Source organism: Camelus dromedarius, chromosome 26 (assembly GCF_036321535.1).
Source record: "Camelus dromedarius isolate mCamDro1 chromosome 26, mCamDro1.pat, whole genome shotgun sequence".
Lineage (NCBI taxonomy): Eukaryota > Metazoa > Chordata > Mammalia > Artiodactyla > Camelidae > Camelus > Camelus dromedarius.
Window position 1 is genome coordinate 4,113,085 of NC_087461.1, and position 24,747 is coordinate 4,137,831.

Below are 24,747 nucleotides of genomic sequence, written 5' to 3' on the forward strand. Positions count from 1 at the left end.
ATACACATTAGTGCCACAGTTCATAGCATAAAAATAACCCAGCTTCTTCTTTTTATTTTTTCAAAGTTTTCTTAACAAATATATACTGTAGAGATTCGTGGTTTGCATACTTTTTGTTCAAACAGAAAAATAATGCACTGGATTCAGGTTAGAATATTTTTCAGAATCAGGCAGAGAGGAGGGGACTCCAAGAGCCAACCTAGTGTCCGTGTGTGGACGGGAACGTCCACTGACTGCAAGGAACAGAGGTAACAGCAGGCCCGGGGAGCACTGGAGGTTTTCACAGACCCAGTTCCGAGTCGCAGAACACACCAGCCACTGGCAGACAGAACAAGCCTTCTGGCGGGTGATTCCACGACCTGCCTTTGTAACATGTTTGCATTTCTCCCCCATCGGATGTGCCTCCTTAAGTCTAACCCCTGCCTTCCTGGCTGAAGCTGCAGCCTACCTCCTCAGGCACCTTCTTTTCCAAAGTCCCCAGGCGACCTTCATCCAGATAGTTACCTGTCTGCTCCTAAGACTCCGGGCATCCTCACTCTTCAACTCACACAGCTGAAGTATTTCAGTAACTGGCTCAGTTCCTTGCATTAGCACTCATCTTCAGCATTTAATACAACCCCAGTCCTAGTGCTTCCTTCAGTGAGAACAGTGTGGGAACAAATGACCGTTCAGTAGTTAATCCCCCGCCCCCGTGGGGAGAAGGAATGTTACTCCCCAGGCCAAGGAGCTGAGTAGGAGCTCACAGCTCTGAACTTGGCTGTGACATTGAACCCTGACCCCTGCTGCTCTCCAGGCGAGGTTCCTGAACTGGATAAACAGGAATTCCAGTGACTATTCCAAAAACAGAGACACCAAGGCAACGAGCTGGCTTGTTGATGTAAGATTTTTGTTGTTATAAGAAAGTAGAATAAGACTGCTTAATTTAAGGAGCATTCCAAAGGGCAGGAACCATGATGTAAAACCATAAACCAGTTTGTTCTTAAAGAAAGGCTGTTCAGAAAGAACCCAAATTACAGTGTGCTGTCCCCTCCCCCGTGAAGGAGGACGGGGCAGTCACGGGGCCTTAGAACAGCTGTATCCGGTGTGCGGGCACCAGCATTACTGAAGGAGGTGCTTTTCAGGGCCTATCTGAGTTTTTTTTGGCATACACTCTCCCTCTCATGGCCCTCAGGAACTGAACAGGAGCTTTCAAAAAAGCAAAGTCTCGAGGATTTTCTCTTCTCTGATTCTTAAAACCAACCAACCCACCTACTGAAAACGCCACGCTAGTACATCACAAAATACTTCAATAAGAACTTTTGCAAAACGGTCAGAATATGTAAAGAAACAGGCCGCCCCAGCGGCTGCCTGGGTAATTCACTTTGGGTGCTTGAGATAAATTCGGCCCACTCTGCTACATAAACAGAATTCATCTGGATTTTTGCCTCTGGCAGTTCTTGAAAAAGTCAGCCGTAAACAGGGCCTGGACCAATTCCCCGGATTTGCCTGTATCGATTATGCGAGATCCAATTATGTCTGCAGGAATGAAGCTTCCCTAAGTAACAATTATTTTTCAGCCATGAAATGTAGCAGATATTAACGTACGGTTTCTTCCTCACTAAAACCACGTCAGATGGGAATTCGAGTTGTTTAAACAAAGCAAAAACTGTCATGTCAGCCCTGGAAGCAGCAATTCATCAACTTCTGTGGGGAGGACCTTCCACACCAGAGAAGTGGAGGGGAAGAAACCGCCTGCTTATTCTGCAACCTTCCACAGTGGGGAGGGAGGGCAATTTGAAATTTCCTAAGAGGAGTGTATCATGAAACAGGGCCTTCTGCGTAGACATTTCCTCCTGCCGCGATCTGGATCAGGCGTGCCAAAAAATCACAAGCTCTTCATGATTTTTGTCACCTTATCTAGTACTTCAATCACCCCAACACAATAATCTGCTGGGATTTAAACCCAGCCCCAGCGGGCGTTAATCTAGAAACATGCCTCTTTCAGTAACTATTCTTGGTGACATATTTCTGGAGAAATAAAAGGAAAAGGAAATCTTTGTAATGCCATCATCTTAGGGTGAAATGTGTGAGCAATGAGATAAACGTGGCCCCAGAGAAGAGCCGGACGGGAACCCATGTCGTCTGACCACAGCAGGAGGAACAGGGTTACCTGGGAACGCAGAAAACCACGTCACGGCATCTATTCTCATCCCTTCCTCCTTTCTGGGTGTTGGTGAGGATCCTGCGTGGTCTAATAGGAAGTGCCGGGAGAACTGAGGGTGACGGTGATGAGTGATGCCTTCTTTCCAGAGAGGAGTGGGGACCACGGAAATGGCTCTTCCACTGGTAAGGGGTCCAAGAGCAGGAAGAGCCCAAACAAGTCATTCATTTAAAGCTCAGTTTTCTACAAACTTGTGGTTACCAAAGGGGGTGGGGAGGGATAAAGTAGGAGTTGGGATTAACAGATACAAACTATTCCATACAAAACAGATAAAGAACAAGGTCCTACTGTACAGCACAGGGAACAATATTCAGTGGCTTGTAATAACCTATAATGAAAAAAAATGTGTGTGCAACTGAATCACTATGCTGCACACAGGAAACTAACACAACATTGTAAATCAACTAGACTTCAATAAAGAAAAGAAAGAAATAATGATCACTGCTATTATTTATACTATTATTACAACAGGTAACGCTTACTGAGATTTTACCAGGAACCAGTCACCATTCAAAGTGCATGACATATATTTACCCGGTTAATGCTCACAATATTGTAAGGTCAGTACCATTACTGCTTCCATCTGACTGACCAGGAAAGAGACAAAATATATTAACTATTAACAAGAGACCGATACACACACACACACACAGATCAGATCTTAAAAGGTTTCAAAAACTGACATGGTTAAATATACATAATACATTTTAGGAAATAAATTAAGAAATTTAAATTGTGTCTGGAACAACAGCCACAACCAAAAAAATAAAAACCCTATGAAAATGATGAAAGTTTGAAAATTTTTGAACTTTTATAAATTAAAAATGTAACACTGTTATTTAAAACTCTGGTGCAAGGTTCCCAGCACAACAGAGAGCAGAAGATGTGTCCCGGATGAAGCCAGAGGGAAGGTACAGAATGCAGCAGAGACGAAAGGATGAAAATATGAAAGAAAAATTGAGAAACACGGAGGACAAGGCGTGTGATGTGTCTGTCTGGAATGCTAAAAAGAGAAGAAAAAGCACAGGGAAGAGGTGATATTTGAAGATGCGATAATTGAGAATTTTTCAGAGCAGGAAACAGACAGTAACCCACAGCCTCAGTAAACCCTAAGAAACTTGGTAAAAATAAACAGAAACCTACTATTAGAATCACTCCAGTAAAAGTGCAAAACCCCCAAAACAAAAAGAATCCTAGAAGGAGCTGGAGGGAGAAAGAGTGAGTATCTTTAAAGGAATGACAATTAATCTGACAACTGGTTTCTCTGCAAGAAAGCCAGAGTGGGAGTTTACCGTCCCCCGGGCTGTGACAAAACACAGGTCCACCCAGCACTGGGCGCACAGCAAAAACACTTCTCAGCAGTAGGAGCTGCGAAGACACTCACAACAAAGAAAAACTGCGTTTATCAACAACAGCCCCCCTTCCTAAGAGATTCTGTAGCACATACTTCCTACAAAAAGAAAGTGATTCCAGAAGGAAGATACGAGACACAAGAAGGAATTCCAAGAAAGCAAAGTGGGAAATATAGGAATAAATCTAAAGGGGCATTGACCCTATCAACTCACCACGCCAGGAGTTAGAAAACACTTACAAAGCCAGGATGCTGCATACATAGCTCTCACATCAAACTCTGAGTAATGAAGGGTAATTCACAACTGCAAATGATGCTGTTACAAAATGAGAAAGGTTTCTGCGCAGCAAAGGAAACCGTAAGTAAAACAAAACAACAGCCTACGGAATGGGAGACAATTTTTGCCAACGATGGAACCAACAAAGGCTTGATCTCCAGAATATAGAAGCAGTTCATATGACATAGTAAGAAAAAAACAAACCACCCAATCCAAAAATGGGCAGAAGACCTAAACAAGCAATTCTACAAGGAAGACATACAAATGATCAATAGGCACATGAAAAAATGCTCAATATCACTAGTTATCAGAGAAATGCAAAGCAAAACTACGATGAGGCATCACCTCACACCAGTCAGAATGGCCATCATTCAAAAGTCCACAAATGACAAATGCTGGAGAGGCTGTGGAGACAAGGGAACCCTCCACTGCTGGTGGGAATGTAGTTTGGTGCAGCCGCTGTGGAAAACAGTATGGAGATTCCTCAAAAGATGGGGAATAATAGACTGACCATATGACCCAGGAATCCCGCTCCTGGGCATGTATCCAGAAGGAACCCTACTTCAGGATGACACCTGCACCCCAATGTTCATAGCAGCACTATTTACAATAACCAAGACATGGAAACAGCCTAAATGTCCATCAATGGATGACTGGATAAAGAAGCTGTGGTATACTGATACAATGGAATACTATTCAGTCAAAAAATACAACATAACGCCATTTGCAGCAACATGGAGAATGTCATTCTAAGTGTCCCTGGAGAATGTCATTCTAAGTGAAGTAAGCCAGAAAGAGAAAGAAAAATACCATATGAGATCGCTCATATGTGAAATCTAAAAAAAAAAAAAAAAAATGAACATAAATACAAAACAGAAACAGACTCACAGACATAGAATACAAACTTGTGGTTGCTAAGGGGGCGGGGGGGTGCGAAGGGACAGACTGGGATTTCAAAATTTGTAGATACTGACAGGCATATGCAGAACACATAAACAAGATTACACTGTATAGCACAGGGAAATATACACAAGATCTTGTGGTAGCTCACAGAGAAAAAAATGTGACAATGAGTTCATGTATAACTGAAAAATTGTGCTCTACACTGGAATTTGACACAACATTGTAAAATGACTATAACTCAATAAAAAAAAGTTTAAAAAAATGAGAAAGGTTGAAGATGAAAAGGCTAAGACCTAATTTTAGATCATTAGAAAAAGGAAAAATAGAACGAACCACCCAAAAAGAAAAAAGAAAAAAAAAAATACTGTAGAGAGAACCACAGAGCCTAAAATTGCTTTTTTAAAAAGCTAATAAAACTGACAAACCTCTGCAAAGAATGCTGCTAAAAGAAGGCAGAAATAATACTGGGAGTAAAAGAAGTTACATCTACAGACGATAAAGAACTTAAATAAGATAAAGAGAGAACACAAGTAATTTTTGCCAATATTCTTCAGGTTTAGGTGAAACGGACACATTTTTAAAAACTGACTCAACAACAACAGAAAAAAACTAAATCATTCTATAATCTCGAAAGAAGGTGCAGACCTGAGGACTCATCTCTTTGTTCGCTATGTTTCCTCATTCATTAATCCTGATTTTTGTGTCCAGAAAAAAAAACCTAACAGGGAATGCGGCTATCCCCTGTCTTACTTTGGGAAAAATTTAAGCCATCCATTCAACATTCAATGCACTCTTTTTTGCAAAGGGGAAAAAAAGAGGGCTTTCTAGAAGTATTCAGAAGCAGCAAATGTATGCTACCCATTCACAGATTTAAAGGGACTTCATAGTATTTGTGGACCAACCAGCACTATTAACATACACGGGCCTGGCCCTGCTCTACAGACGGGTGTCCTCACAGCCGCGGAACAGTCAACAAACGTTCCACCGCAGTGAAGTTCAGTTCCCCAGGGAATCCAGCAAGCTGGCCAGACGCAGACACCCGCAGGCTGTGCAGAACAACCACGGCTCCCCGCGGTGGACCGCTCGCCCTCGCCACGTCTGCACCCTCCACATCTTCCCTGGGGGGCACACACTCACGCCAGGTCTCCCCACCCATGCTGGGGCCGCAGGACTCGTTCTAGCCAAGAAAATGTGAAGCCAGGCCTTCGCTAAGTGCTTTCTTCCCAGCTGAATGCAGAGGACATGACCCCGTGGAGATGGCAGAATCCCGTGATGGAAAACGCCTGGATCCATGAACAGGGACACAGAGCCCGTCCATTCACGTGGGCCTGTGACAAGAGCACTGCAATTAAATGAAGAGAAGCCTCCGAGATTCCGGGGTTATCCGTTACAGCAGCTAACGGGGCTGCAGACTGACCCGAGTTACCTCAATACTCTTTTATGAAGGAGTTTATATCCTCATCTCATTCCGATATTAAAATAATAATTCACTAAACCTCCTGTAGCCTCTTCCCTCCAGAATCATCACTCTAGCCAAGCGAACAGGTCTGTAACAAGGAAGAACCAGAAACAACTCAGCCAGGAATATCAGTAAAACACCCCAAAAGGCCTCAATATGCCGTCAGTACGAGCAGAGAAGTCTGTGGTCTGGAGCGGGGCCTCTCAACTTCAGAACCACTGACATTTGGAAACAGATCATTCTGTTTGGGGGGTGGAGGGGCTGTTCTGCACGTTGTAGGATATTTACCAGGGTCCCTGGACCTTACCCACTAATGCTGGTGATACCCAACTCCCTTCCCCGCCAGTTGTGACAATAAAAATTATCTCTGGGTATTGCCCACTGTTCCCTGGGGGGCAAAATCCTCCCCAGCTGAGGGCCATTACGGAGAAATGCCCAAGGGAGGACAAGCTGCAAAATCTGGTACAAACACCCAGAGCAGAGAACTCAGTGTCACGGGACGCCGCCTCCCGCTGCTGACCCGTCTCCTGCCCACACATCACACGCACATCATCCTGCAACGCGCCACCCCGTCTGGCTTGAGGGAACATCGTCACTGCCCTGTTTCCCCCAAGTAACAAAAAAAAATCAGTTACAAAGGGTAACTGACTAACACACTACCTTCAGTGCTAAATTCTACTGAGCTAGCCCACTCTCAGTCTGTTCAAATGAGGGGAAACAGGGATGCAACGAGAAGAAGGCAGCTAAGCCCAGAATCACTCGTATTTAACTTGGGCAGGTTCTGTCTGATTTTTCCCAAGTGCACCTTCTTTGGAAGTTTCTTTTATTACAGTTAGCAGTAAAGTTGCATTTCCTGACTCCGTGCTAACTCCGGGGAGGAACAGGAGGGTCTCACACACACACACTCGGTGTGAGAAAGATGTCGGTCCAGGTTTCAGAGTTTTCCCTACAGGGGGAAAAAAAAAAAAAAACCAACCCAGTATTTTGCTCTAATTTTAAAAAGTAAAATGCCGTGACACCATGTGTGCAACTACACACAGGATGAAGGTCCTCTTGCTAGTCAATCCAGCACCTGAAACACTAAGAACGTAACGGCCCTCTTTGCGCTTAAGATGAATCCTGAGCTAGACATCCCCCGTGGCTGTCGCTCCAGCTCATCTTCTGCTGTGGCATCCGTGGGCTGACCTCTACTTCGCAAACTAGCAGATCCTTCCACCGACGACGACTTGTAGTCTTCCTATTTGCAAATCCACCTGCCGAGAATGTAAAGTGATTTTGGAAAGAGAATTTGGCTAATCAATCAAACACATCATCCTCCGTCATCCAAGAGCGACTAACCCACTCGGGTTTATCTTGATTGACTCACAGCTCCACCAGCGGTCACTCAGCCCCAGTGAGCAATGAACCATCGCCCCCTGCAAACTGCTGTGATGAATCACCAGCCTTTCATGAAAGCCAATATCCCACTCACATCACGATGACAACAAGAAAAATTTGGTAATAAGCAGTGGCTGTGTTTTATCCAGGCTGGAGCTACATAAATTACAATCAGATTATGTAGATAAAAAGAGCTAAATTTATCTGCTGTAACCACACTTGTCACGACACTTTTTCAGGCCTCCAGAGAAGGATTTATGTAAGTGCTGGGAGTCGGGGGACAGTGGAAGAAAGGCCAGTACAACCCCTTCGAAAAGCTCGCCTGTCACTCATTCAAATTATTTCTTTCTGCTGTAGAAATCATTAGCTTAAGCCATTTCATGTTCTTGGCCCAGACTTTGCTTACGGAAACCACTTACAAACCTCTGGACTATCCTTAAGGCATAAGCTAGAAGCAAAGAACAGTATTTCCATGAGGTCACTGAAGTAGCAAGTACATCGACGGGGCTAACGAGTCATGGCCACTTTCCAAAGCAGCCAGCCTTCTCATGGAGAACGGCACGCCTGCGTGAGGCACTGGGGACTCCAGCATCCACGTGGTCCTATGACACAAAGGACAACGTCACAGCAAAGATCAGGGTGAACAGGTGTGATGAAGCCCAAAGTAAAATGGGCCAAATAAAGGGAAGAAATGGGACCCCAGGCACCCTTACATCCTCCTGGCCAGACAACAGCCTCGTGTTTCAGGGGCTCCGGCGGCAAGACGTCCATAGACACCCACCGACAATGAGCAGCCAAGCAGCCTGGAACTGCCTGGGGGCTTCTGCTCTCGGCTTAATGATCTGTTGAGTTTATAGCTGGTAGCTGTCTCCGTAAGGGGCATATCAAAACGGTACTTCCCGATAACCCTGCAGAGTAAAGAGTTAGGCTGGGGTTGTTTTTTTTCCCCTGGGGGTTGATTATAAAGCCCTGAAACTGGGATTTTAATTCCTCGCCAGGTAAACGCAATGCGTAACCTAATTTCAGGAGATTAAGAGGCAGCATTATCGTGATCAGAGTGAACACGGCACAGACTTAGCGAAATTCGGGGGGTGTCCCCGAGGTTGGCCAGGTCAAAGGGCTGAGGTGGGACCCGGCCACGCGCTCCGCCCACCTCTGCAGAATTTAACTAAATAAAACATGAAATTCTGTTCCCAAACAAGGCCAGGACACGGGAAAGATTCTCCTACCAACCATTCACACTGCCTCCATCCAAGGAGTAGGTCCCGCACATTTTCATGAAGAAAATGAATTTTCAGGTGCAGCGAATATAATGCAATTACCCTCACTGCAGCCTCGGGTGTGACAGAGAAATGCTAATAAACGATTAGACTTGGACGAAGTAAATGACGTGAGCTGCCCACGCCAGGCGACAGGAGAGCGGGGGAAGGAGGCCAGTCTGCTGTCCCGCGGGGGCAGGTGGCCGCAACTCAGTTGAGTGAAATAAGTCTCAGAACAACACGTGTATTTCTAACACCAGTTTTCTCGTGAAGTCTCTAACTTAAAATATCTTCATACTGCAAACCAAAGCTACGATGAGGTATCACCTCACACCGGTCAGAATGACCATCATTCAAAAGTCCACAAACGATAAATGCTGGAGAGGGTGTGGAGAAAAGGGAACCCTCCTACACTGTGGGTGGGAATGTAAATTGGTGCAGCCACCATGGAAAACAGTATGGAGATGCTTAAAAAACTAAAGATAGACTTACCTTATGATCCTGCATCGACACAGTGGGACCAGTAAATGTGGCTGCACTCCTGAACATATATGGGGAGAAAACTCTAATTCAATAAGATACACGAACCTCAGTGTTCACAGCAGTGCTGTATACAATAGCCAAGACATGGAAGCAACCTGGATGTCCACTGACAGATGACTGGATAAAGGAATGTGGTATATTTATATGATGGAATATTACTCAGCCATAGAAAAAGAATGAAATGATGCCACTTGGAGCAACATGGACGGACCTAGAGGTGATCACACTACGTGAGGTAAGTCAGACAGAGAAAGACAAATATCGTATGATGTCACTTATATGTGGAATGTAAAAAAAAAAATGACACAAATGAACTTATTTACAAAACAGAAACAGACTCACAGACATAGAAAACTTATGATCACCGAAGGGGAAAGGGGGAGGTGGAGGGATAAACTGGGAGTTTGGGATCAGCAGACACAAACTACCAAATATAAAATAGATAAACAACAAGGTCCTACTGTAGAGCATAGGGAACTATAGTCAATACCTTGTAACAGCCTATAATGAAAAAGAATCTGAAAAATAAATCTGTATAACTGAATTGTTATGCTATACACCAAAAGCTAACACATCGTAAATCAACTGTACTTCAATTAAAAACTTTTTTTGACTAGAATTGCTTCATGAAAATATCTAAATATCTAGAAAAATGCACCTCTAGGTCCTCAAGGGCTGTTGGCTGCAGGGCCCCTCCCCCCACAACGTGGACTGCCCACAGGGCTGCAGGGGGCAGCCAGCTCCCCCCAGAGAGTGTGATTAGACAAGGAGGGGAAGCAGAGGCCCAGGACACAGCCACAGCCTCCTTATAACCTCATCTTGAAGTGACTACGCAGTGGGACCAGTAGGTGTGGCCGCACTCAGGGGGCCTCAGGGATGGTCTGCCACTTAGGGTGTGAACAGTGGGAGGTGAAGACCACTGGGGCCACCGTGGAGGCCCCACCATGGTCACAAGACCCTTTGCAAAGAAAGGAGGACTTGAGGACCTACCTAAAGGCCCTAGAATGTTCCTGAGAATCACAGAATCCCCAAGGGCTGGCTGGAGCCCTAACGACCACCCAGACCCACGTTTCCCAATCTGTGGACCACGTTAGTGGACAGCCAAAATGAACAAGAGCTTATGGGGATCACCATGAGACCCCATTAGAAACCAACATAAAAACGTCCCTCTCAGCAACATCGTCACTTAGTGGCCAAGCTGACAATGTCCCCTGAGGAGGACGTAAAAGCTCACAGTCAGATCCCTGTGGAAACTCACCTGCTCGCGAAAAATAACTAATTTATAGACCAAAAGTACAACAAAGATGGGATTTCAGATTCTATTAAGTTAACAAGGAACTGCATGAAGGCCCCCAGTGAGAATGAGATACAAGACATGAGTGATATCTCTGGATGAAAAAAAGACCCCTGCTTTTAGTATAAGCTCCTGAGGACCAACAAGGAAGGCAAAGGGCAGCATCCTGTACTACCACCCTAGTCACAATCGGAAGACAATCCAAAATGTCAGCGCAAGGTTACAAGAACAGGCATCATCTTAAGAAAAGAGTTGGGTTTTTTTTCCCTGAGAAAGGAGAGGAGTATTTCAACATACGTGTAAACGGGTTCTGTTACCGGCAGGTCTGCAGACCATCGCCTGGGACACGCCTATGCTCAGCACGCTCGCAGGGACGCAGGAGGCATCCTCTCAGGAAGCCCTTGCCTGTTTTCCTGGTCTCCTCTGCCCAGAAGCCAGGGTCTCTCCACCTTTTGTTTTTTCCCATTATTCCTATGAAGTCCTTTTAGATCTTTTTTCCCAATCACACCCTCACGACACCTTAAACCCACAAGTAAACTATACATCTCTCTAGGTATGATATGTGTATATTATCCGTGCTTTACACATGGAAAAAGAATGATTTCTTTTTCCACCCACTTAGAAATGCCTCAATCCCCAGGGCGCCCGTGGCCAAGTTCTCAGGCTCCAAGCAGGAACTCTGGCTCAGTCATGAATTTTATGACTTGAGTGAGCTAAATAACGTTTACTTTTCATTAGCAGGAAGTTGAACACACTGACTCTGTTAAATATGTCTGGAGCCATAACACGACATATCAGTCCAAGGCTATCTCATCAATCTTTCAGTAAATATAGAGCCTAGATGCTGAAGGAAGTACAGTGAGCAAACCGTGGAAGTTCTGATCTTGGTCCCCTTATATTCTGCACTGGGGGAGTGGAACAGTGGGCAAAAATGCTGTATGTCAGTGATAAATGCTAAAAATAAAATAAAATAAAATAAAATCAGCCAGGGTGGGCCAGATTATTATACTGGAAGGGCTTGTTTAAAAAGGTAATATTTTGGTAGAGAGCATTTTAAAGGAAGTGAGAGGAACTCGTGCAGTGATCTTGGGGATGGGCATTCTAGGCAGAAGGTAGAGCCCGTGCAAAGGCCCTGGGGTGCAAATGAACTTGGAATGTCTGCGGAATGAAGAAACAGAACCAACTGATTGAAGCAGAATCAGAAAGATGAACCTCATTAGACAAAATCAGACAGGAGGCGGGAGGCAGAGGAACCATGCGTGGATTTATTAACCATGTGTATGGAAAAACATGTGTTTATGCTGCCTCATTGCATCTTTAGATGGCTTTGGGTAATATGAACATTTTAACAATGTTACTTCTTCTAATCCATGAGCACAAGATAGCTTTCCATTTGTTTGTCTGCTCCGATTCCTTGTATCAAAGTCTTTCAGTTTTCGGTGTACAGAGCTTTCACCTCCTCAATCAGATTTATTTCTAAGGGTTTTATTGTTTTGGAGGCTATCATGGTCAGGGTGGTTTCCTTTATCTCTTTTTCAGATGTTTTGCTGGTGGCGTACAGAAACACAACCGGCTTCTGCACGTTGACTTTGTATCTCACAGCTTTCTGAACTGTTGATTAGTTCTATCAAGTTTTTGGTGGAGCTTTTAGGATTTTCTATGTGTAAGATCGTGTCATCTGCAAACAAATACAATTTTACTTCTCCCTTTCCTATTTAGATGCTTTTTATTTTTCTTGTCTGGTTGCTCGGGCTAGGACTTCCAGTCCCATGCTGAGTGAGAGGGGTGAGAGTGGGCATCCTTGTCTTGTCCCTGATCTCAGAGGAAAAGCTTCCAATCTTTCACTGCTGAGTATGACGTTGGCTGTTGGTTTGTCACATATGGCTTTTATGAGGTTGAGGTCTGTTCCTTCTAAACCCAGTCTGTTGAGCATTTATCATAAGAAGATGCCATATTTTTTCAAATGCTTTTTCTGCATCTATTGAGATGACCATATTATCTTTCCTTTTTATCAGTGTGGCATATTCTGTTTATTCACTGCCCTATGCTGAACCATCCTCAAAATCACGTGCCTTGGAATCTGGGGGAAAAGTAATCAATATGTGAACAAAAAACATAATAAGTCTGCTTGTAAAGAGTTTACAAAACCAAAATCAGCAGGCTCACCGTCATCCTAGGGTAAGAATGCAGAGCCAGGAACTGTCCAAGCCACCTTCTTCAAACCCAAGCAACAATTATCTCCTGTGTGTCTGCAAAAGCATTATTTGTGCTTGATCCAGTGAGATAAATCCAAAGTTTAAAACTGAACACTGTCACAAGGCTGCCCACAAGGTCCCAGGGAGAACTTGAACCCTCCAGGAAGTGGGTCTGTTCTTCATTTGACCTTGACCTTGGAAACAACAGTCCCTTGGAAGGTAAACTTGTTTCTGGAGATCTTAAGAAATCCCAAGAGTCACAAGTATCTGGCGATGGTGTGTCCTGAAGCTGTTGTTCTAACTTTTTGCAATATATAAACTACAGGAATTCAGCTAGGTGCCGAGAGGGAGAGAGAGAGAGAGGGAAGCTTGACAACTCCAAGTTGGCAAGATGAATTGCCCTCATTACTTTAATGTGCTGTCATACAAGGGAGGCAGTTTGAATTACTGAACTTGTTTTCCTTTCCTATCGAAGTAGATGCCTAAGTGTGCAGCTGCTGACTCTTAAAAATTAATTAATGGCTCACTTTTTTTTTTTTTTTAGTTCTTCCTCAAAGGATTTGAAACAGTGTGTGTTAAGTATTCTCAGATAGCCTGCCCTGTGGTATAAATGGAACAGACTGATGATCCAGAGAGCTGCGGCCACTCATCCCCTCATGCAGGCAACAAATCAAGAGAGAAATTTAAAATAAAAAAGGGGGGGGGGAGCCGAAGGGTAGAGCTCAGTGGTAGAGTGCACGCCTAGCACGCACAAGGTCCTGAGTTCAGTCCCCAGTGCGTCCGTTAAAAAAAAAAGAGAGAGCGCAAGTGATAAGGCAGAAATACTACTTCTCACTGGTAAAAACCTTCTTCCTTAGATTTTTATCCCCTGGAGAATCCCTCCCGGAACCATTTCACTACAGAAGGTAAGAAAAACAATCCCAGAGAAAGGCAGGCGTCACACCACTAACAGCCAGGTCCACCACAGTATGTGGAATTTCTTTTCATTCTCACCACCATCCTGGAATATTAAGTCATATCACCCGCATTTCTCAGATGAGAAAAATGAAGCTTCAAGAGTCTACTTTGGGGCCCACCCAGTTTGGGGATGGGGATGAGCTGAAGCAGGGGTGCGATGTTGGGTCCTCTGACCCCGAAGTCCACATTTCTTTACTAATGCTAATTCCAAATGCCACACTTCACTGGGAGAGCAAAATCACTGATTTTGTCAGTGCAAACTGCCCTGTTTATTAGAGTCAGCAATTCCCTTCCGCCAGCGTAACAGCCCTGCCCGGCGCCCAGTCCCTGCACCGGCTGTGACAGTGAAGGGAAGGAAACACGCTGCCTCAAACACTCCTCGTCCACCTCTCACCGAACGCTCTTTTCCCCACCTGATTTCCCCCAGGACCCAGCCTGTGTTCCTTTTAATTAATAATATGACAAGTTATATTACAGGATCACTCATATATAAAACAAATTAACAATTCTTCCAGAAGGGAAGGCAAGGGAAGCTCTCATTAAAAAAGAAACCGCGTATCTTCCGTTTTAAGAGGGGGCAATCGGAAGTTTTGTGAAAGCATTTATGAGTGTCCGGACAGTGACTGGGAGTAAAAGATAGTCGGAGTAAACATCCAGTCTTCAGGGGCAAGCCAGAGCTGTTTGACAAAAATCATTAAGTTAACGGACACGCAGGAACATGGAATCTTCTCCCTTTGAGTTATCTGTTTAACACGAGAGTCTGTAAATTTCTTGGGATGATCACAATATTCTACCTTCAGTACTTTGGGACTCTGTCTTGTCCACATCCAAAGACATAAACGGCTTAAGGGTAGGACTTTATTACTGATCTGGATGCTCTGAGATGGAGTCTTCGACAATTAAAAGAGGAATGCTTACATTTGCATTGCATTTTTTTGAAAATGCCAACTGAACTTAGTATCATAATGATTTCAATTCCCCAATCCAAATTCAGTCCAGCGGGCTTTCTCAGAGAACTTGACACGTTTGACCTCTAAATTATGCACAATGTCAAAGGACCATGGATCCCTGGGACCAGGACTTCCTGAACTTTTTCACATCATGGGACACACAGACGACGGTCACACACTCCAAAGGCTGGACATCCAAGTTCAAGGTGCCTGCAAGGCAGGTTTCGTCTTGAGGTCTCTTCTCTTGGCTGGCAGGCGGCCACCTTCTCCTGTGGGCTCATAGCGCCTCTTCTCTGATCACGGAAAGAAAGACAGCTCTCTGGTAACTGTTCTCAGACAGACACTAATCCTACCAGACCAAGGCCCCAGCCTTATGATCTCATTGAACCTTTATTCCTTCCTTGGAGGCTCCATCTGCAAAGACAGCCCTACTAGGGTTAGGACTTCAACAGAGGAATCTGGGGAAGGCACACTCAGTCCATAACACAGAGTGAAGGGAGAGAACCAATAAAGTGGTACCTGGCGGAGTGTGAAACACATTAATTATCTCAAGGTTATCAGTGCTTGGCCACCACCTCTGCACTGTGTAACCTCTCTTCATATAAACATCCCACACTCCCCTTATGAAGCTGAAATGATGTCCACAGGTAACAAAACCGACCTTTGCATACATTTTTTTAAATCAACAAAGTGCCCTAATTTTGACATAAAAATAAATGGATAGCAATTTATACCAAAGTAAAGTGAGTTTCAGGCTGTAAAGGCTCAGGTAAAACTCGCCCAGAGGACAGAACGTGGAAGTCAAAGCTTTTGTCTCCTTCCAAGAAATCAGCTGGGATTTAAAAGAAGATACAGCATGAAACGGAATGTTGCTGACACTCTTTTCCACGCGGTATCCTGAAAGAAGTGCACGTATACTCCCACGTGTCGTCACACGTAACCTGCCCTGCACACGACCACCCCAAGTGCACACGGACAGGTGTGTGCTGCCTGGTATTCGAACATCACCAGGACCACTGCGATCAGTGCAAAGATGACCTTCCAAGAATGAACAACTCTTGTCAAGGTTCCAGACAAAACCACCACAGTCTTCCCTCAATTTACCAGGTAGTCACACTCCTCAAAAATCCTACTTTAAAACGATGCAAGCTATACAGAAACGACTAGGGTCCAGACTCCATTAATTACATGCATGTTTCACCTTCATTTCCAGCTGGCCATCCTGAGATCATGGAACAATTCCTCACTGTACAGGACTGTCCGATGTGCTGCAGGACACTGGGTATCTGTAGCTCCTGCCCCCCGAAATACCAGTAGCTCTTCCCCATCTATTAGCACCTCCCCATTCCCAAACCCTCCCAGGCAGCAACAGGGCGCCCCTGGGAATCACTGATCTCGCCTGCTCAAGCTTCGGCTCCCAATTCCCATCTGAAATCAGCTCAGGCAGCAACCGTCTGGAAGACACAGAACACTTGTGACACTCCCTATAAATATTAGTATTAGTCTGAATACCAATGATAACCATTTGCATTGTCTGGAAATAAATCTGTCTTCAAACCACCCAGACTATCGCGTTTACCCTTTAATTTTCCAAGCTGCACGCGGTAATTTAATTGTAAGACTCTGACGAGCCTCGATTTCCAGCCGTGCAAGTCAAATCTCTACCAAGTGCCCAGAAAAATGAATACGTTCCATCTCCCACTCCTCATAATCACATCGAGTCAAGCCTGGTTTCCTGGTCCCAAAGGAATCTCTCTTTCTCTTCCAAATGTGCCCTTCAAACCAAATCAGATTTCCCTTCTGGGGGAGGGAGGGGGTTTCTCATTTCTCCATGCGTTTCTTGGGGGCATATTTTAGGAAGTCAACACTTAAAAGAAGACAATCTTGGGAATGTCACCGTGAAAGGAAGTGTCACCTCCCTGCGATCCTCCACCCAGCAGTCCTCCTGTCCACCTCCTTCAATCTGGACCACCACCTGCCAGGGAGCAACCAGGTCTTCCTTGCAAGGAGCTGCTCCCCTCAAATTTCTCTTGCATCAAGCAAAGAAGCAATGAGGACTGTTTCTGTCATCTCACTTTTCTTCTATGGTAAGGCAGAACTGACCTTTCTTGGGTACACACTTCTATGCACTTTAACACATGGACAGACTCACAGTGTCACCATCACAATCAGGATACAGGACAGTTCCATCACCGCCCCCCCTCCCAGAAAGGTTCCTTCCTGTGTCCCTCTGTAGTCCCACCTTCCCTCGACCTCACAGCCAGGGCACAGAGTGATGCTCCCCACTACTCCAGTTTTGCCTTTTAAGGACGTCATATCGATGGAATCAAACAGTCCAGAGCCTTTCAAGGCTACTGTTTTCCACCCAGATGTATGCCTTTGAGTCTTCCGTGTGGCGCATGTATCAAGACTCCATCCTTCGTTACTGTCGAGCAATAACTCCCTTATGTGCGTGGACCACACTGTTCATCCACTCACTTCTTGAAAGACATCTGGGTTTGTTTCCAGTTTTGGGCAACAAGGAACACTGGGACACAGATTTTTTTCCAAGAAGTTAAGTTTTCATTTCTCAAGGGTAAACACCCAAGGGTACAGCTGCTGGGTAAGTTTATGCTTAAGTTTACAAAAAATACTGCCGGTCTGTTCCCCAAAACAGTTTTCGCATTTTGCATTCCCACCAACAAGGACTGGAGAGGCGGAGATGCTCCCCAGCCTTGCCAACACACGGTACTGTGAGTAATTTTTTTTTTTAGCAATTCTAATAGGAACGTAGAATTCTCTCCTGTGGTTTTAATTTGCATTTCTCTTAAGCACTTAGGATACAAATGGCTAAAAAGATAAGGTCTTGTTTTTTTTTTTAAGTCTTCTGTGTCTTTTCTAATTGGGTTATTTGTTTTCTCCCTGTTGAGTTTTCAGAGTCTTTTTGATCCTGGATGGAAGTCCTCTGCCACACAGGTCATTTCAAATATTTTCTCTAAGTCTGCAGCTTCTCTCTTTATTTTTTCTTTTTAAAGAATGAAACTTTCATTGCATTAGACACTGATATTTGGAGATTTCTCTGAATCTAGTGATGCCCTAATTAGTAAAAAAATTTTTTTTAATTTTTAATAGAGATACCAAGGGCTGAACCCAGGACCTCGTGCAGGCTAAGCACGCGCTCTACCACTGAGCTACACCCTCCCACTTCTCTGTTTTTTTCAATAGTGTCATTCACACAGTTTAAGTTTTCATCTTTCATGAAACCCAATGTATCAACCTGGTTTTCAGTCTCTTGTCAACAAACTCTTTGTCTAAACCCAGGTCGTGAAGCTTGGCTCCCGCCTTCTCTTCCAGAAGTTCTCCAGTTTTGCACTTTACATTTAGACCAACGGGACATTTTGAGTTAGTTTTTGCAGAATTTCTGTGCGTGCTTTACATCCACTTCCAATTCTTTGCCAAAGGCGGTCCTACTGCAGGATTTTGAGCAAAACAATCTCCCCTTTGATACAGTAAATACTGAAATCCCAGACAAACCCACTTTCTGAGGTCATGCTTTCTTAACTGCTTAAAAGACAAAAGCTTCTCTCTGTACAAAGAATTCTGTATCTTAAAAAAAAAATTCTTTTGTTTCTAAGAAAAGGTGACCATGGAGAGTTCAGACTCCCAGCCCTCGGAGCTCTCCTCCGTGTCTGCCCGACAGGAGAACAGGGCTGCCCTCCCTGCTGGTCTGAGCCCAGGCTGAACGTCTCCTTCATCTAGAATCTTCCTCTCCAGCAACTTCTTTCCAAATCTGCGATAGCAGGGAACCCCCCTGTTTGATAATTTCTGAAAAATCTCTAGCACCACACACTTTAGCCATGAAAGACCCAAATGACCACGAGCCTTGGAAAACTGGACAGCTTGCCTAATCTTTCATTTCTGCCCCAAACTCAGTGCATGAAGCCAACAGGCATCTGCACTGCTATCATCTGACTGTGGGCTCTTTTCATGGGCACCTTCAACACTGACTGCTGTCACATACAGCCTGGGCTAATGGGTTAATAGAGCCCGTGAAACTGCACACCCGCCCAGGTTCCAGGAGAGGGGACACCCAGCCCACCCTCATCCACAGCGAAGACAAGACATCCAGAGTCATACTTTAAAACCCTCATAGCTGTAACTGCTCAGGGTCTGAGAAACCCCCGAAGTCGTACCTCTCGCGGCTTCCTCGAAGGGATGGAGATTCCTTAAGACGGTCTGAGGCCCCAGGGACCGCCCTCCACATCCAGAAACCTCTCATTCTGCCCCAAAAATGATGTGTGGAGGCTCCCTAATGAGGGGCATTCCGGTGTCCCTCCAGCAACCATGCAGCCTGTTTCTCAGGATTCTGCTCTGAACAGCCTGGACCATAAATCGATAACTTCAGCCAACTTTATAACATTTCTCACTATTTTTCAAAATAACCGGGCCAGCCCGTTCCAAGGCAGCTATTTCGAGACTCCCTTTAAAACACTCTCCTCGGCAAAACCTCACCATGAATTTGATTCCTGTCGCCTGACTTCCAAGAGCAAACCTTAATCGGTCCCTCCTGTCCCAGAGGGACAAGATGTAAGCTGAGTACATCGGCACCCAGTGGCCTCAAGCATCCCTTCACCGGTCTGGTCCTGCGACAGAGCCCAGGTCACCCCAGGAGGCATGTCACCTGTAAGTACGGCCGGTTAATTGATAATCACCGTAATTACCTAATCAGGACAAACTCCATCAAAGCCAAGCCACCTTAGCTAAGTTCCTCTCCCTCCCCCTCCCTCTCTCTTCCTCGCTTTCCTTTTTTTCCCCTTTCACATACCGCACACCACATCCCAAGTCAGATGTGCTTTCAAAATTTGTGTTGCTTCCTCTAAACCAGTCTCTGACCGAAACACCTTTTTTGCTGCAGGAAACACAGGCACAAAGACTCCAGATGCCTTTTCCTGTCCCGGCTTCCTTCACTGACGAGCCCCAGGTAGCAGGTGACGGTCAGGACTCGGGTACTGGTTTCAAACCCCGTTGCGGCCCCACTCAGGCACAGCAAGCCTTGCACGGAGCGAAGCCTCAGCGCCCGCACCCCTTATTCTGGTGCAGCACAAGGGAAGGGGTTTTTCTGGTTTTTGGTTTTTCCCTTGAAAACCTTCCAGGTTGATACTCCTCTGTGACTCCTTTTGTGCTCATCATCTGACAGGCGTCCTCCAGCCTCTCCAGTCTTCATTACAAACCAAGTGACTGTACAGAAATAAAATTTATATTGTAAGCCAGAGCTAATAAATCTCCCCTGTGCTGAGAATTTCTCCGTATCCACCATCACTCTGCTGCATGTATAATTAATTCTGACACACTGTCCAGCCGTGAGTCTGTAAATGGGTGCTTTTTCTTTTTTTTTTTCTTTTTATTTTCTTTTCTAGTCAATTGATACTGACAGAGAACTAATTTTTACAAAGATCTTAAGTCTTCTGATCCTTGGTAATATAAAACTAAATTGCACTAAATGCTTATTTGAAGAACAGAGTTTTTAAAAATACAAATGCTGCGTCCTTTAAACAGTTGACCAAGCGTTATAAATCTCTGAATGAAAAAATATCATTACGAAGGACACACTCAATGAGTTTTATAATGTGGATCACAGAAGCAGTTTCAGTGAACTACAGCTTGGCTTTGGGGATCTCAGACCTCAATCACAAATCCTAACCTGGGAAATCCAGTTTATCTACTTGTCTGGAAGTGGGTTACTTTTCAATAGGAAAAGAATTCTCACGATCCACATGGATAGGAAAACCAAGAGGAAACTGCGATCATTACAATCATCTCGAAAAACAACCTTTAAACATACGTATCCAGCTAGGCTCCTGAGTCTGGTGGTTATAATCCGTTTATAGTTATTATAAAATATTGGCTATACCCCCTGTGTTGTGCAGTACATCCTTGCAGCTTATTTTACATCTAATAGTCTTTACCTCTTCCTCCCCTTCCCCAAGATGTTTCTTCTCTATTAGCTTCCTCCACCCGGGGAGGGAAAGAAACACTTTGGAATTGTTCCAAGGAGACTATCTTCAAAAAGCGATCTGGGGTTCATGCAAACTCAGGGGAGTTTAAAAGGAGAAGGAGAGAAATGAGTGATGGGACAAGGAGAACTAACATCTGGAGAAAAGCACTCATCTGAAGAACTCTACACGTCACCGTCCACTTGGGAAAACCAAATTTAGCGTTAAGCATGTGTTTTGTTCACTGGTCCCAACAAAGGGGACACCGGAAACCTCCCGTGTGTTATTCTACCATTTTATCCACAGACCCTGAGAGCGTGTGGTTGACATCAAGCAATAATTCCTTCAGTGGATGACCATGGGATCCATACAACGATAAATAATGAGAAATAAATCCAGTGTATTTCACGGCTGGCCCAGCAGCCCCCTATCACATCCGCCTGGCAAGGGTCACCAGGATGGAAACTCACTGGGAACCCGTAGGGGCCTCAGCCCCCGACTCTTCACAACAACAAAACCAAAACCACAGCTAGGACGTGACCCTCGGGTCCGCTCTGTGCTGCCTCAGTTTCAAAACGGAATTGGAGGGGAACCCAGCAGCCCCATTCAAACCCATAACCCTGGCATTGTCCCAGGGTTCCCGTCAGACACAGACCCTAAAATCCAGCTGCCAACGAGACGCATGACCCGTAACCGATACCAACTTGCAGCTAAAGCATCGGTCCTCCGAGGGCAGAAGAGGACGTCCTCAGACCTTCATCAACTGCAGGAACGCTGATGCAGCTTCGCTTAAACAGGACTGTCCTCTTTTCTCGCCATTTTCCATCAACAGAAAGTGAAGATCAAATGCTCCCAGGCTGCCTGTGGGATTCAGCTTCACTTAATTTCCAGAGAACTTTCTGCATCAGACTGAACCCCACAGAAATGATACAACAGTCCATTTCTTTTTACTGATAACATGAACCATGTCTTACGGTGCCCACTGACTTCGTACATACACTGATGCAGAGATAAAGTGCCTCTTTTTCTTGTTAAAATGGTCGTTTGCAGGGAAGCTTGTAAATATGCAAAATGACACGTTACTCAAGGGACCTACTAATTAGATGGGTATCTGCTCAAAACCGCTGTTACTAGACCCAGTGATATGAAAACACTTTCTAGAATACAAATCCTTGCCAGCCTGGACCTCGAGACACAGCTGTTCCTCACCTCCCAGGCTGAAGATCACAGCAAAACCCATTTCACCATCCTGGCTCTGAGATTTTCCACGAATACCTTTAATACTTTCGTGTTTCCACACTCAGGCCAACCCGAGTCCTACACAACCATACACACAGTCCTAAACCGACCCAATTTCTCCCCCTGTCTCCCACGGTCCAGCAATGACAATAACTAGTAAGAATAAACACAGTAACAATTAATTAATTAACATTTTCAAAACCTGGCTTATCCTGCCCAGGGCCAACCAGTGAGGAAATCTACCCCATGGGGAAAGTTAATTCATCTCAGAGAGATGATATCTACCCCATAAGAATTACTCTGCAATTATTTCATAATTATTTTTGATCGAGATGTGCATGAACTTCACTGAATTACGTATTTTTAAGATGTTAACATCTACTTTCTGCTCCATTCCTGATCCGACACACTCTCACCCCCGTTCTTCGCTGGTTATCTTGCAAAAGGCGACTCATGGTATTGTTTGATAAGTACTGTTCAAGTTTAGGGGTACTGGCATAAGTTTAAATTTTCTGTAAAGACGGAACTGACTTTTTCTTCACACTCAAATCAGTTCTATGCAAAAGAGTGTGGTCCTTTATTAACTCTCTTTAGGATAAACTAAAAATGGAGATGTTCTTCACTTCAGAAAAATTCTGAGCATTTTAGTAAGACATTTATTTTCTCCTAGTTTAAGGCAACCACAAATTTGGTTTGGAGTAAAATTTCTTCCAACCAAAAATGTATCTTTTGATAGACAGGAAGGACAGGACTCTCTCTAGAGCTCTGAAAGCTGCTTGAATTTCAAGTTGTTAAGCTCATGATCGCTAATCGCTACCCCTCACCTCTCAGGCTCTACACCTTAGACTGAGTCCTTTAAAGTCTTCAGATAACAGATCTTCTAGAAAGTGGAAGTCGGTTCAGGAACTGCAAGCCATGGGATCCCAGCTGCCCATCAGCAGGACAACTCTGCTGTTCAGAAAGAGCAACGAATAAATCTTCACCTCCTACTAGCGTAATACACTCGGTGGCTGTTGGCAGCCAGGAATAAGCCTTCACGCATCCTCTGTGTTTGCAGGTTCCTCCCACTTGTATAGAGTTTGGGTGTGTCTCCCCCACCCCCTGGAGCAGGGCTTCAATGTGCAGGTGCTGGACGCTGACCCAGAAAGGCAGGTCGCGCGATGAGGTACTGTCCAAGGTCCTGGCTCCCGAACACTGATGACCGCAGTGGGTCCTGCAGCTGACACTTCCAGAGACGGGAACAGAGGTCACAGGTGCCAGCAAAGTGGGCTCCTCACAGCCCCACACCCAACAGTCAGGTAAAAACTAAAAATGACAACACTCTGAACAATGCCACTGGAACAGACCTGCAAAGGTTCTTTAACAACCGTTCAAGTAGAAAAAGGAAACTCGCGCAGGTGACTGGGAGCATCTCCGTATACACAAAGGCCAGCTTCAAAACTAGTGATGGAGTATGTTCATCTTTTCTGCAGCGCTACCGTCTGAACACCACAGGCCAGCTCCATGCTCTCCGCTCCCAAAATTTTCTCTGAAGGAAAGCAATTAAAAATAGTAACGCCAATATGAGCACCCAATTCATCCACTCTGGGATGTGGAAGTTCAGCCCAAGGCGATGAACACACTTCTCCAGGGCTCACGGCCACCTTAGCTCACTCCAGGACCAGAGCTAAAATGTTCCTCTTCCGTCCACTAACGATTAGTGCTCATGTGACTGGACGTCTGAAAATGCAAAACGTGGGAACTCTACAGCTGTGCAGTGACACAGAGCCAAGTTCACCACAACTGGTAAACTCAAACTTACTTTAAATCTAATATTCTTTCTGGGTCTACCAAGGGAAGGAAGATGCAAATTCTCCGCTCTCCACTCTGCAATAAATGTAGTTGTTGCTGCCAGTGATTCTCAGGGGCCTCTAAAATACAGAGCCCTGGCCAGAGGCTCCTCTCGTCCTGGCCTCAGTGCAGTGCTAACATCAAAGATGGCTGGTCCAGGAGAGCCTGACTTATACATCCGGCATCTAATCAAGAGGCATGACCTCCAAGGTGAAGACAGGAGGAAGGCACGCTAGCTACTACCTCTTAAGACCCTGTATCTTTCTGGACATACATCTGCAATAGCTAAGTCACTTGTAGGCGATCCCAGTGGGCAGGTTGGCTCAGCAGCGAGGACTGTGGCATAGACACTGCCTTGGGGAGGTCCTGCCAACCTCGTGGACAAAGGCGGATGGCCCTGCTGAGAAGCAGGCATCGAGCCAGTGAACTTCAATGTCTATCCATTCACATTGGTTTTTCAGGAGACTCTCTGGCCCTTCACCCAGGCACTTCTGCTTTCAGACTCAAAGGTGCCAACACCTTATTATTTACTCCACGCTCTCTCAGGTTCCTCCCAGAGCATTCTGCTAAGAGCACTGACACAGAGGTATCAGTGGAATCTCGTCTGTTCAGGGGAAAACTACTCCAGTGATCACAAATGCATGCAGACCATTCCTTCTCTGATAAGGTGTTAAGACAGCAGAGGAGAGAAGGCCAGACTGCTGATGGCTAATTTTATGAGTCAACTTGGCTGGGCCACAGTACACAGATATTTAATAAAACAATATTTTGGATTTCCTAACATTGTACTTCCTTAAAGGTGTTTGGATGAGATTTACACTTAAATAAGTGGACTCTGTGGCAAGCAGACTGCTCTCCCTAACATGGGCGGGCCTCATCCAATCAGCTGAAGGACTGAAAAGAACAAAGGAGTTGTCCTCCTCCGAGAAAGAGGGAATTCT

General features: G+C 45.0%; 1 protein-coding gene across 4 annotated transcripts in view; it reads right to left on the reverse strand.

The window, feature by feature from the left end:
* Window positions 1-24,747, reverse strand: part of SFMBT2 (Scm like with four mbt domains 2) — a 150,552-nt gene that overhangs the window by 92,384 nt on the left and 33,421 nt on the right. The window lies entirely within an intron of this gene.